This window comes from Cervus elaphus, chromosome 11, assembly GCF_910594005.1.
Source record: "Cervus elaphus chromosome 11, mCerEla1.1, whole genome shotgun sequence".
Taxonomy (NCBI): Eukaryota; Metazoa; Chordata; class Mammalia; order Artiodactyla; family Cervidae; genus Cervus; species Cervus elaphus.
The window spans coordinates 16,797,501-16,811,992 of record NC_057825.1 but is presented as its reverse complement, the minus strand read 5'-3'; the positions used below and the strand labels follow the sequence as shown (position 1 = coordinate 16,811,992).

Here is a 14,492-nt window from a genome sequence, read left to right as displayed (position 1 = left end):
TGTCTCTGAAGGGAACAGATGCCTACTAAGTTCAACAAACATTCACTGAGCACCTACTGTGTACCAGGCACCACGTGCCAGGTGTTAGAGGGAATCAGAAATGAACAAGACCGGGCTGTGCTTCCTTGGCCCTCAGTTCAGTTCAGTTCAGTTCAGTTACTCAGTCGTGTTCGACTCTTTGCAACCCCATGGGCTGCAGCACGCCAGGCTTCCCTGTCCATCACCAACTGTCACAGCTTGCTTAAACTCAAGTCCATCGAGTCGGTGATGCCATCTGGCCCTCACCGCACCCAAAACCACAAATACCCACGGAGGTTTGGGTGTGCTGGCACCATACTGGCAAGACACCAAGAACATTTAAGCCACGTGCACAATGGCCTAGATGTCACCCCGTTTGGATTTCTGTCTTTAAAAGAAGATCAGGTAAGAGCAGCAAAGACGATTATTAGATGGCAGTCCAGCCACAAAGCGTGCCAGGAGCCTAGTCCTGTCCTGTCCCACCTGTCCGAGACCACCCTCCCTGCTCCTGCGACCTCTCACTTCCTCGGCTTCTCTCACTTCCACCATGAGCCACCCAGCCCAGAGCAATGAAACAGGAACAGAGGCAGCCACATGCTTTCGGAAAAGGTGGCTTCCACGATTAAAAAACAGACAAATGGATCCGACACCAAGTGCCCCTCTCCGGCGACCTGAACACAGATGAGAGTGCAGCCTGGGGAGCTCTCTGGACCCAGGGCCCGGCGCAGAACGGGGGCCACCTCAGGGAGACCTTAGTCCTCGGGGCAGCTGACCCAAGGCCAGCAACCGGCCCCTTTCTGGGCCTTGTCACCAAGGACACGGGGAGTGTCCTGTCGCTGGCCAAACACACAGTAACATACAAGGACATACGCACATGTACTCCGTGGTACTGGGAGATGTATGCTATGGGCTGAACAGTGTCTCCAAAATACATGCTGAACTCCGAGGCCCTGGCATCTGGGAATGTGACCTTACCTGGGTCTCAGAAGATGATCGGGGTAGGGGGGGTCTCACCCCCAATGTGACTGGTGATGAGACACTTTTGCCTATCTTAGTCCATCCGGACTTCCCTAATAAAAAATCCCACAGATGGGGCATCCCACAGTTGGGCAGACACCCATCTCTCACAGATCAGGAGCCTGGGCATCCAAGATCAAGGTGCCAGTGGATTCAATGTCTGGTGGCAGCCACTTTCCAGCCCAAGACAGCTGTTCTGTCGCCGTGTCCTCCCACGGAGAAGGGGCTAGAGAGCTCACTGGCGTCTATTTTACAAGGCCACTAACCCTGTTCTTGACTACTGGAAAACCCACAGCTTTGACTATATCCACCCTTGTCAGTAAAGCGATGTCTCTGCTTTTTAATCTGTCTAGGCTGGTCATAGCTTTCCTTCCAAGGAACAAACGTCTTTTAATTTTGTGGCTGCAGTCACTGTCCACAGTGATTTTGGAGCCCAAGAAAATAAAATGTGTCACTGCTTCCTGCTTCCAGTTTGCTCCCTTCTATTTACTACGAAGTGATGGGTGCTAATAAGTTCCAGGCCTATGCCATCTGATAGGAAGAGTCGACTCATTGGAAAAGATTCTGATGCTGGGAAAGATTGAGGGCAGGAGGAGAAGGGGGTAGCAGAGGATGAGATGGTTAAACAGCATCATCAACTCGATGGACATGAGTTTGAGCAAACTCCAGGAGATAGTGGAGGGCAGAAGGAGCCTGACATGCTACAGTCCATGGGGTCGCAAAGAGTCAGACATGACTTTGCGACTGAACAACAACCCTATTCATGAAGTCCCCGCCCTCATTATCTCCCAAAGTCCCCATCTCCTAGCGACATCCCACTGGGGATTAAGTTTCAACACATGAATTTGGGGGCACACAAACCCTGGGTGTATAGCATCACTCCCTGCCTGGGAACAAGAGAGAAGTTAGGAAGGAAGCAGTGAGTGAGACTGGGAGTGTTAGAGGGAAAATAAACACGGAAACAGAGGTAATTTCTTAGGGTCCCAGGAGCTGATGGAATAAAGATCCCGTTTTTCTTCCCTCTAATATATCTGGCCCACCCAACACTCTGCCTCCCACAACCAGTCCGTCGCAGTTCTCAGGGCCCCCAGCTAAGGCTCCGTGGAGACATAAAGAAGAAAGAAGAGTCTGAGCTCCCAGCAGGGCCAGCCAGCTCTGTCTGGGCCACAGCAGCTCATCCTGCCAAGCGATTAGGAAGAAATACACAGTTCCCGCCAACAAATTCGAATCCCGAGGCGCCAGCTCTGAAAGTCTGCAGGGAGCTCTTTTGTTCCATTTCCTAGGACTATTCTGAGCAGTGTAAGTGCTACCAAGAACCACTGTGTGGCAATCAGGGCGTCAGGAAAAATTAATTTATGGGACTGTTTGTTTCTTTATGTTCTCGATAGCATAACAAACAACCACCGCCCGCCCCCGGCCCAGGGTCTCTGCAGACCTGCAAAATTTGCCAGAGCAAAGCTGCTCCTGGAACACACAGGCTACCACCAGCTTTCGGATGCAAACTGGCCCCCTGCACAGAAGGGGAAGGGAAGACACCCAAGAAACAGACTCCCGGGGGGCAGAGAACAGGCTCACCACCGCGAGTCATCTCACACACCCTGGATGCACTGACCCTCTGACCGTTCCGCTCATCCACGTGAAGCGAGGGTCCCCACCACGTTCGCCTGAAAAACACTATCCAGAAACTCTAACCACCTCTTTACCTAGAGCACCTCTCCCTCCCGTTAGAAAGATCCAGACTCGTGAGGCCAATGGAAACTCACCCCCAGCCTAGGCTCCCCGACATCCTCAAGAACACACCCTTTTTGCCCCCTCCCACACCAGCACAGGGCGCCCCCTTCTCCAATAACCCCTCTTCAAGGTCTAACCACCTTCACCCCACTTCCCAGCAATCATTTCGTCACTGGCGTTCCCATAACACCCACCTGGGTGGGCCCTGGGGGGGGGGGTCACCGTCCCCCCATCACGTCTCCCTGGCTGGCCCTGAACAACTCCTTCCCTGTCTCGACCTCCCTGCCCCCACGGAGCTCAGGCCACCTGGCCCCCTCCAGCCGGTCCACGCAAGGCTTGCCACCTGACTCTGGAACTGGGGTGCCTGCTGCCCCCACGTCCAGGCAACCTGGGACTGTCCAGCCCGCCCCCCGACATCCCAGACAGCCCACCTGCAGGCTGGGTCTTCCCCTGCACCACAAGCCAACACCCCCACCACCTCGGCCCCACATACTCCTGCGGTGTCCTGCTCTGTGGCTGGACCTCCCCAAAGACAAAGCATGTCTCTGTTTGTTCAGATCCTGCTGGAGAACAGAACACGAGCCTGGATCCCATCTCCTCGTCGATAACCTACTCCATGTTCCCTTCCGGACCAGGTTTCTCTCCCTTGGATTCAATCACGGAGCAAAAATGCATTTAGAGAGACCATGATGGGCACTGAGGGAATGTTAAAATGAATAGGTCCCTACATCTGTAGGGCCTGCAATTTAGTAAAAGGAAGGATAAAGTTACAGAAAAATTAGAGAGGCTTAAGTGCAATTGCAGGTTCTGAAAAAAAATCGCCGTAGAAACACCTGGCAGAGAAGAGGCTCCCGGCTCACGGGAGGAGAAAGATGCTCGGGCTGGGAAGGGAAGGGGCCTGATGGGGCTCCCAGGCCTGCATTCTTCCCTCTCTGCCCCACGCCTGCATTTCCTCCTCTGTAAGAGGCCACTGCTGGAGGACTCAGCCTCCACAGCCCCCACACCAGTGATCCCACAGCTTTAAGAAAAAGGCAACACGCCTGTGGAGCCTGGAAGGATCATTAGGAATTTGACACCTGGAGGCAGAGGGAGAATGTTTCAGGGTCTAAGTGTGGAGGCTGAGAAGTGTGGAGGCTGTGAAGAGATCAGCCTGGAAAGACGGGCTGGAACCCAGAAGAAACTAACGAAGGCTCGATCCAGAGGCACAGCTGTGACTTCATGAGCAGCGAAGTCTCAGCCAGAAAGCTGTCAACTTTCTGGGTCAGTGGTGAGCCTGAAGGGGGGCAGGGAGTGGGGGAGAGACACCACAGAGAAGGAACAACGATTGTCCCAGGATGTGACACACGCCTGAATAATTCTGGCTTCAGGACACCCACCGAAGAGATGATTTACTTTCAGGTGGAAGAGGCCCCTAACACAGAGGTCTGCACACTTTCCACCCATGAGCCGGGGGAGCAAAGAGCCTCTCTGTCCTGCAGGCTACCCCTCCTGCAGGCAGTGTGGACAAGCCTCACCAGGGTGGGGGGCCACAGGGGCTGGCTGGCGGGGCCACTCTGGAATGATGGAGCAACTGCAGAGGAGCCAACCATGGAGGGTGGGTAGCAGGACACACACATCACCTGCCGCCATCGGGGTACCACTTCCCGGACGCAGAGACAGAGCATCACGGAATGGCCCCCTGCCTGCCTGTGAGGCTAGCAGGTCAGTGGGAATCCGAGAGGCAGTCTCTGCTGCTCCTTGGGTGCAGCTGGCACAGCCCCACCTCCCTCCAGATCACCTTTAGATGCTGGCACCCCAACATCAAACATGCCCTGTTTCAAAGGACTGCTTGAAAACTGACCCCTTGGAAACTAAAATATGTCCCAGGTCAACCGCTGTGCGGGAGGCATTCCAAGGACAGACTTGAAGCCCTGTTTAACCGATAACCTAGCCTGAGAGACAGAGTCAGTATTTTGGTTTGGAACCCTCTGACCCAGCAGCTCTGCCATGTCCTGGCCTGCAGGGCGGAGCTGGCAGGAACAGGGGGTGACCCCAGCTGCACTGGCATCCTTCAGGGGGCCGCACTTCCAGTTCAGTGCTTGCCCACAAGTTCGGGCTGCCACCGCCGGGGAATCACGGCAGCCTTGCTCAGGTGACCCTGCAGACAGAGCGAGCAGACCCTGGGCTGTGGCTGGGCTTCCTCTCATCTTCCCGGGACACCCTCTTCTCTACAAGCAAACTGGCAGGGGTCGGGGGTGGGGGCAGGAGAGAGACAAAAGAGGACAGAGGCATTAAAACCAAAGAACTCGTGCTGGTGGGACCATCCAGAAGTTTCCAGAAGTGACAGCAATGCTGCTGCAGCTGGGGGTCTTGCTTTGAATAGGATTCAGAGACAGGGTCACCCTTCAGCAGGACAAATCCAGCACAGCCCCACTACACCAGCCCAAGGTTCCCTGCACCCCCAGGCAGCTTCTTGCTGCTCCCGGGCCCAGCCTGTGACCCTGACCTCATCTGCCTGCCAACAGGGACTCGTCCTCAAGACCCAGCCTGCCTTACCAGCTCCAGCAGGCAAACTCCTCACCATAACCCCTGGAACTGTGTGTACCAAGCCCAGCGCTAGAACAATCTGTGACTGGCTGCTTCCCAACCCCCAGACCGTAGCCTCCTCAAGGACAGGGAATATACTTTTTTTCCAAGGGGCTCTGAGTTCCACGCTGGCTTTAGCCATGTACCGAGTGCCTGGCCTTGGACGCCATAAGGGCTCCTTAAGCCTCTTCCCTCCCCTGTAGATCGGGGAAGGTACTAATGCCTGTCCTTCCTACGGGCCGCCTGAGAACTAGGTCCACAGCACTCAGAGCACTTCCCATCAGCACCTGGTGATGGAAAGGCTAAATGAACATCCACTGCTTCCTGGCTTTCCAAAGTCAGACCCCAAGAGACCGCATTTCACCTAGTTGGCACGGTTCATCACACCATCCAGGAACTTATTTTTCTCCTAACACTGCATCCGGCTCATCAGTTTGCTCCTCAGAGAAAGCCCTGTTCTCTCTGCACCTGCTAATCAGCAAACTCCATCAGATCCAGGCTTTCGACTCCAGGAAAGAAGGAAGATACAGACTCATCATCAAGGAATGACCCTCTTCAAAGCCCCATCTCTCAACTTATCATCTCTGAGGAAAACCATTGTTCTGAAACTGATACATGTATATAAGTATTTATATATATGTAATTTTTTATCTTGCAAAATTTCTTAAAAATAGTTGCATTGTCAAGACTGATGCTCCTGGAAGAGACCTTCAAAGCAGCACATTCTTATATCCCGATCTTGACAATCATTTAGACCAACATCTTAGTTTCACAGTGGGAGGAAACTGGGGCCACACAAGGTAGTTAAGACACTTGCTCAAGGTCACAGAGCTGGGTTAGAAAGTTGGACAAGCTCTGTCCTTCAGCCGAACTCCCCAGCAGGTATACGAACAGTTGCTTCCATTTAATTTCTTCATCTAATTAAGAAAAGGTATCCATGTGTGTCAGTGATGCAGAAACAAAGGAGACAGGAGACCGCTTCCAGAAATGACGACCTCGGATGACTTTTTCATCTCAAAGGAAAGAACCTTCAACTCAGTCCTTGGTCCTCGAAGGTAGGAAACTCCCCCAAGTGAGTGTGGACAGGGTCCATCTTCCGTCAAAGCATTCCATTCTACTCAGTCCTGGCTGCCCCTGACTGTCCACACCCCAGGGACCCAGGGCAGGTCCTTGCTTGGCCAGATCCTCTGGAAGAGTGGCTCCAGACCAGCAGACCCCAAGGGCAGTGGACACATCTCCATCCTCCCAGTTTAAGCATGGAGCCAGAGAAAGAACAGCAGACCATCAGGAGGGCTGGTGCTGGGCCCAAGCTGGCCACCGCCCTCTTTGTGGCCGGGCCCCTGACCATCTCCCTCCAGTCCACAGAGTCCTCAGTCACAATGGGCGCTGGACTGGGGATCTGTGATGACCAGTGAGCTCTGTGATGCTCACTCTCGTGTGGACAGACTTTCCCTGTCTCCACACCAGAGAGACAGAGGCTCCTAAGAGGAAAGTGAAATTTGCACAAAAGAAGGCGGTGGGGCCAAACCATGAACCACAGTGGAAAACACAGGCGACGTGGCTCCCGGCGTCTGGCCGAATGGCACGTTCACCCCGCTGGACGCCAGCAGCTTCCACTGAAGTGTGGGAGGTCCCTTCCAAGTCCCAAACCACATGGAGTCCACAGGCCAAGCCCTGTACTCGGGCGAGGATTTGGGTGCAATAGGCGCACTTGATTAAAACCAGGGCACTGGATAGGCTTATAAAACACAGGCGTTTGAAAGTGTTCATGCAGGTCTCAACACCCCCATCTTCCAGGCCCATGGCAGCCCACACCATCACCCACTGGCCTCAGCTTTACCCTCAGCATCTGACTGGTTCATCCGTTTTGCTTCCAAGAATCCTGACATTTGAACCAGAGCTTCTTTATACACAAACTTCCAAACTCCAATGGTGCTGGATCTCAAAAACTCCCCTCCCATTAAAATTAGGCCATTTGCATCTTGCTTTTTCCTGAGGTTCTCAAGCCCTGCCTGACCTTTGATGAGAAGTACCAGGGGGACTAAAAGCCACAATTCCCACCCCTCACAGCTGCCTTCCCCACCCTCAGTGGGGGCCTAGCCCACTCTCTGAACCATCCAGAACCATCGATGACTCCCACTGCCACAGGATCAAGGCCATAAGCTGGCCTGGAATTCAACATTTCACCATCTACCCTCATCTGACCACACTAGTCATAATTCCTTTGCACTCTAGAAAATAATAAAAGTAAGATTTGAAAAGGCACTAGGAACCTTTAGAAGACCAGGAAAGGGGGATCTCGGTTCCCTTTCCTGAGAACCTGCTCTGGGCACCATCCCAGAGGGACCACGTCCAAGGAGCACGGGGGCTGCAGGTCCAAGGGAAAGGTCAAGACGCACACCTGTGTCCCTTCTTTCCTCCGCTGGCCAGTTCCCTCTGGCCACCCAGAACCTGTCCCACCTCCAAGCTCTGACTCAATTCCCTCTTCACCAGCAGTCCAGACCCTCCTTCCCCAGCCTCTCTGCCCTGGGAACTCCCAGGGCTCTCAGGCAGGCGGTCCTCACCTCGCTCTCTGGGTCTCACACTTTCTTTATCCACAGGGCTTATCTGCCCTGCCCCCCAGCCAGATTGCCTGGAATGCGTCCTTATCAGATGCCCAGGCCCACTCCTGGGAAAGGGCTTCCTTCCCACCATCAAAGCAAGAATTGAGTCTGTTTCCAGTTCGGAGACCAGATCCCCCTCACCCCACAACGAGGGTGGGGGGGTGGCAGGACCCCCTGGGGATAGTCCCCTGGGGTTCCCTCACCCAGCCGTGAGCCTGGCAGGAGGCCAGCACAGGCTATTTGTTGACTGGGCTTTTTATGATGATTGTGCCTGTTCGCTGGGAAGAGGGCAGGGAGAGAGAACTTTTGGCGCTGGACATCCACGAGATCATGAGGGCGCAGTGAGTAACCCCTTCCTCCTCAGGAGCTGATAGTCCAGATTCTCAGGAGGCCCAGAGCTGGGTGCCCAGGGCAGTGCAGGGGAACTGGGGAGCCTGCCGGAGGGTAGGATGGGGGAGGGGGGTGGCGGAGAACTTTCTGCGCGCCCCTGGGGAGGGGAAGGCTTGGAGGGACGCGGGCGGCCGCGGTCGTGGGCGCCGGGATGTGCACCGCGGAGGACGCGGCGCTGGCCCACCGCGGCCGGGCTGACCTGCGCGCCGCCTGCCCGCGCCCCGCCGGATCGCCCCGGCCAGACCCCAATCGGCCACCCCCGCCGCCCCCGGGACCCGCCGGGGCGCCGGGACGCGGCGGCACCCGGGCCACCCAGGGGCAGGGCCGGGGAGGGGCCCCTGGCGGGGATGGGTTGGCCGTCGCTGCCGCCGGATCAGCTCAGCACGGCCACCTCCCCCGGGGCCCTCGGCCGCGCCCGCCCCGGCGAGGCCGACACAAAGGGGCCGCGCGTCACCCACCTGGTCCCGCGCGTCCGGGGCCCCGGGGGTGGGGGCCGCCGCTCCTGCTCAGCCGCGAGCGAGGCTCCGAGCGCCGAGGTCCGCGGTCTGAGGCCGGCTGTCCGCGCCGCTCCGCGCGGAGCCGCCCTTTATTCCCGCCCGCCCTCCAGCCGGGGCGCGCGGCCCGCGGGGGGAGACTGGGCGGCGGCGCCGCGCGGCACAAAGACGCGGGGCGCACGGGCTCGGCCCCCGCCCCGCCCGGCGCGCAGCGCCCCCTGCCGCCCGCGCGAAGCCCGCGGGGACCCCCGGCTCCCCCAGGACCGCCCGGACCCCAGGCCGCCAGGAGGAACGCCGCGGCCTCAGTTCGGTGGCAGCCAGAAGACGGGGACCCCGATGCCGACATTCGGGGGCACAAAGATCCGCAAGCTGGGAGAGGAATGGGGGACCCAAAACACTCTTAGCGCGGCGATAGAAAGAGAACCGGGCCGGGCCCCGGAATCTGGGCTCCATGCCCCGGAGCGTGGGGACCGTGCGTAAAGGCTGAGGGCCTTTCTAAGCCAGCATCTCATCGCGCCAAAGGTCTTCGCCTCCGCGTACCTGACCTGCTGGACTGATGGAGCACCGGGCTTGTCCGGTCCTTCGGCTCTGTGGATTCCCGAGCTCCAGACTGGGCTGTTGACTTCCTCTGCTTTAGGGTTGCGAGCTTGTTAGAGGCAAAGGTATTTGAAGGCAGAATTTTTCTGTAAGATTTCTCCTTGCCACTCCCTCTAGTAACTAGAAGTTACACAGGTATTAAATTCTGTCTCCAGCTTGCGTACCTGAACAAAACCTACTGATGTGTATGAAAGAATGCCTCCTTCAATACATAGATTATTCTCCCGAAGTATGGGAAAACCCACCCTCACCGCTTTCAGCCTTAACACCACACCCTCCAGTGTTGACTCTGCCGCCTCATACCATCACCTGATGGACCCAGTGACCTTAACTGAGCAAGTTGGTTAACTTCTTTGGGTTTTGATTTTCTTATCTGAAAACTACCAATGGTCATAGAGATCTTGGCAGGGATTAAATATGGCAAATAAGCAAAGAGCAATCTCAACATAACTGGAAAGTTGTAAGGATTCCATAATCCTTAGCTGTACTTTGTCTCATTTCCCCCCAAACTACAACATTCTTAGCTATCTTGACACTGCATAATTTATCTTCCTCTACTATATACACATCTTTAAAAATAATAATAATAATAAATCTGTCTCATCTACACTGAGAAGTTATTCTGGTAACTTCTCAAATATGAATCCCTCCCTAAATATGAATGAGCGCTTTTGATGTCTCTGTCAAATTCTTCGTATAAATGTCATCATTCAAGAAAAAAGGCACAATGGGAAGAATTCTAACAACACTTGGTTACTCCAGCCTCTCACCAGAAGATGAAAATGGTTCTGCATAAAGGCCTGAGCTTCACAGAAAATATATTCGGCCCTTCTGTACACGGGTTGTGGGGCCAGGAAAGCAGTGGTGCGATACTGCTTAAGAATGAAGGGATGGATGGATGAGAGCAAGTATCCGGGGAAGCGATGAATGTGTCCACATGGATGGAGGTGCTTCTGTAGTTAGCAAGGGCGTGGGAATCAAGCCTGGGGGAGGGGGAAGGGGGGTGGTTGGCAGGGAGAGGGTTGATGTACAAAACCAACCTCTTATCCAGTTGTGTCATTGAGCCTTTGTGTCTCTTGCAAGTGCTTAAGTAGTGATGTGTATGTGTCTGCATGTGTGTGTGAGGTCATTCCCATGTTTGTCTTTGTTAACCTGCTTGTTGTTGGGGAGACAGGGAAAGACAACATCATCACTGATAACACAGTTTACAGCAGGCCATGCCCTGAATCTCAAAAAATCTCAAGACTTTTCTCTATGACGTCTTCCTAACCCATCACTGCTTTCCCCATTTCCAGATGTCTGGAGTTGTGTAATAGTTCATTTGTCTCCATGGCATCTGTTAGACTTCATGTTTTGGATATTTACTGTCTGATTATTAGGTCATAAGAGTCTGCAGACAAGAAATGAAGTAAAGTTTCTATTGAATTTCCCAGAGGGCCTTGGGCATAGTAAGTGCTCAGTAAATGTAGATAAGTCCTCTGCCCTGAGCTGTGTCCTTCCTAATTCTCTCCAATGAACTGCCTGTATCTCTCAAGGTCACATCCACCCATCACTGATTGATTTTCAGTCCATTCCTCTCATGGCTTTCAACCATCTCACCCAGACGTTTGTTGTGTCAAGCTCATTTTTAAAAATACCCACTGTTGCTAAGCGCTTGTGCCTGTGGGCAACATGACTCATGGTTCTGAAGAAGCCCCTTGTTGATTACCTACTGAGGGCAAGATTTTGTGCTAGATTGTTGCCAGGGAGTCAGTGCCCCAGCAAATGGTCCAGACTCTGGAGAAATGAAGTCCATCAGGAAGTTCCTTCTCTAGCTACAAAACTGAGTAAAGATCAAGATTCATTCGGTGGCTTAAATTTAAACCTTTTCAAGCAGTGGAGTTTGCATGGGTTCATAATCACACATTCTGAAGTCCAGAACATTCACATTTTTTTTTAATTTTTAAAATTGCCTTAAATTCAGTTCCGTATTTCTGGAGAGTAGCAGGCAATTAAATGTCAGCTGTTGCTCTGATTGTCTCTTCCTGGAGGCCCACGGGTCCCTGGGGGATTTTATGGTGCATGGATCCAGAGTGTAACCCTTCATGCTCAGCCCATCTCCCTGTCTATCTAGCAGGCTCTTTCCTGAGCCCTGAAATCCCTTCCAAGCAGGCTACATGTTTCTCTTCCAGGGGCCCAGCTTCCCAGGTGGGCCAGAAAACTGCAAGTTTTCTCACCTCCCAGAGCGATGCAAAGTCTCTGCTGCTCTCGAGGATTCTTAGGAAAGCTTTTCTTGTCCAACCCCTGCCTCCATTCCCACAAACACCTCCCCTCTTTCTTTTCCAGCCTTGTTGTTTTTCAGTCACTAAGTCATGTCTGACTCTTTGTGATTCTATGGACTGTAGCATGCCAGGTTTCCCTGTCCTTCACTATCTCCTGAAGTCTGCTCTAACATATATCCATTTAGTTGATGATGCCATCCAACAATCTTATCCTCTACTGCCCCCTTCTCCTCCTGCCCTCAGTCTTCCATAGGACTTCCCTGGTGGGCTCAGATGGTAAAGAATCTGCCCACAATTCTTAAGGAAGAAAAACTAAAATTTAGGAAAGATAACACATGGAAATGGGGAAATTCATCCTTGCAATCACGTAGAAAGAGCGCTGCTAGAGGTGAATTGGGCTTCCCTCATAGCTCATTCGGTAAAGAATCCACCTGCAATACATGAGACCCTGGTTCAATTCCTAGGTCGGGAAGATCGGCTGGAGAAGGGATAGGCTACCCACTCCAGTATTCTTGGGCTTCCCTGGTGGCTCAGCTGGTAAAGAATCTGCCTGCAATGCAGGAGACCTGGATTTGATCCCTGGGTTGGGAAGATCCCCTGGAGAAGGGAAAGGATGCCCACTCCAGTGTTCTGGCCTGGAGAATTCCATGGAATGTAGATCCATTGGGTCGCAAAGAGTGGGACACGACTGAGCGACTTTCACTTTCACTTTCAGGGGTGAATTGTGTCTCCAGATTCACAGGTTGGAGTGTTAGCCTTCCCCACTTCCTGACATGAACTCGTATGGAAATAGGGTCATTGCAGATGGAATTAGTTCAGATGAGGACATTCTGACGCAATGAGGACATAGACTCAACGGACATGAGTCTGAGTAAACTCTGGGAGTTGGCGATGGACAGGGAGGCCTGGCGTGCTGCAGTCCATGGGGTCGCAAAGAGTCAGACACGACTGAGCGACTGAACTGAACTGAACTGAGGACATACTGGAGAAGAGTGGGCCCTAATCCACTATGACTGGTGTCTTCATACAAGGGGTAAATTTCAAGGGACTTCCCTGGGGGTCCAGTGGCTAAGACTCTGTGCTCCCAATGCAGGGAGCCTGGGTTCCACCTCTGGTCAGGGAACTAGGTACCACAAGCCACAACTAAGAGTTTTCATGCCACAACTAAAGATCCTGAGTTCTGCAGCTAAGAACTGGCATAGCTGAATAAATAAGTAGAAACACATATTAAAAAACAAAGGGTAAATTTCAAAACAGGTACATAAAGGGGGCACTCTAGGAACATGAAGGGATGGAGATAAATTAATTTATGGAGATAAATTAAGCATCAACGAACATTCCACCTGACCCCAGGAAGCTAGGAGAAGACCTGGAACAGCTTTCAGGTTCCTCTCAGCTCTCAGGAGGAACAAACCTTGCTGGCCCCTTAATCTCAGACTTCTAGCCTCTATAAGTGTGAGACAGTAAACTTCCATCGTTTAAGCCACTCGGCCAGTAGTATTTTGTTTCAGCAACCCCCAGCTCACTAAACAAAACAGCTAGACAGTGCCCATGTGTGACCACAATTTAGAGAATAATTTCATGGCAAAAATAAAAATATCATACAAAAGCTGTAGAGTATGTGCTAATAAGATTTCCATGCTAATAAAAGAGCAAAAATATTTTTCTGGCACCTCTCAGGAAATAGAGACATTTTCTGTCTTGTTCGCCACTCAGCCCAGCACAGTAAGAACATGTTCTGGGCACTTAATACATATTTGTTGAATAAAATAGATGCATCTTGTCTTCCAGGCTTCCCTGCTAACTTGTCCTTCTATGTGGCTCAGATGCAGAGGCCACAGATGCTACATAAACATTTAGACCAGAGAGAAAGTTTCATCTCATCTTTTCATGTCACACATAGAAACACTGAGGTTGAAAGTCGTCCTTGAAGTAAGTTCCCAAGATTACTGCCAACTAGTGACATACACAGTGATGTTACTTGCTGTTACTCAAGGTTCTTGGCCAATTCAGTTACTTTCATGTTTTACTACATTGCTTTTCTGGAATAATCAATAGGATATGACCCTTGTGGCCTGACAGAATTTTAAAAGGTTTTCCCAACTCTCAAGGAGTGATTAAGTCATATTCAACATTAGATGGACTTACCTATGGGCAGAAAGTTGATGCTCACTGAACACCCATGTGCTACTGCACAGGTCCCAGCCCCTTGCAGTTAGGAAGGGGCATGTGACTCGTTTTGTTCACTAGACAATCAGTAAGACTGTCACTTCTGGGCTGAGACAGAAAGAGGAATTTCAAGACCTCTAACTGGCCTGGCCGGTCCCCATTACAGTAACCACACAGCCACCCACTGCCATGGTTGGACTGTACAGCGAGGTCAGCGTGAGTCCCTGGATTGTCCCCTGTCAGGACAACTCCCAGGAGACATACACGCCTGTGTTAAGCTATGAGCGTCTAATCTATACATACTCGTGCATTTGTTCCACACTGCTTTTGTTGTTGTTTAGTCGCTAGTGACGTGTAGTGAAAGTCACTCAGTCATGTCCAACTCTTGCAACCCCATGGACTGTAGCCCACCAGGCTCCGCTGTCCATGGGGATTCTCCAAGCAAGAATACTTGAGTGGGTTGCCATTTCCTTCTCCAGGGGAATCTTCCCGACCCAGGAATCAAACCCAAGTCTCCTGCATTGCAGGCAGGTTCTTTTACCGACTCAGCTATGAGGGAAGCCCTAAGTCATGTCCAACTCTTTATGACCCTATGGACTGCAGCTCACCAGGCTCCTCTGTCCATGGGATTTCCCAGCTGGAGTGAG

General features: G+C 52.6%; 1 protein-coding gene across 5 annotated transcripts in view; it reads right to left on the bottom strand.

Moving 5' to 3' along the window:
* Positions 1-9,479, bottom strand: part of RNF144A (ring finger protein 144A) — a 123,364-nt gene extending 113,885 nt beyond the window's left edge. For 2 of the 5 annotated variants that reach the window (XM_043916979.1, XM_043916981.1), the window contains exon 1: positions 9,359-9,473. The gene's annotated coding sequence lies outside the window, so the exon portion shown is untranslated. Of the gene's footprint in view, positions 1-8,782; positions 8,916-9,358 lie in introns of those variants that run through there. The other 3 variants (XM_043916978.1, XM_043916982.1, XM_043916977.1) reach the window with 3 other exon arrangements.
* Positions 9,480-14,492: the final 5,013 nt, after the last annotated feature.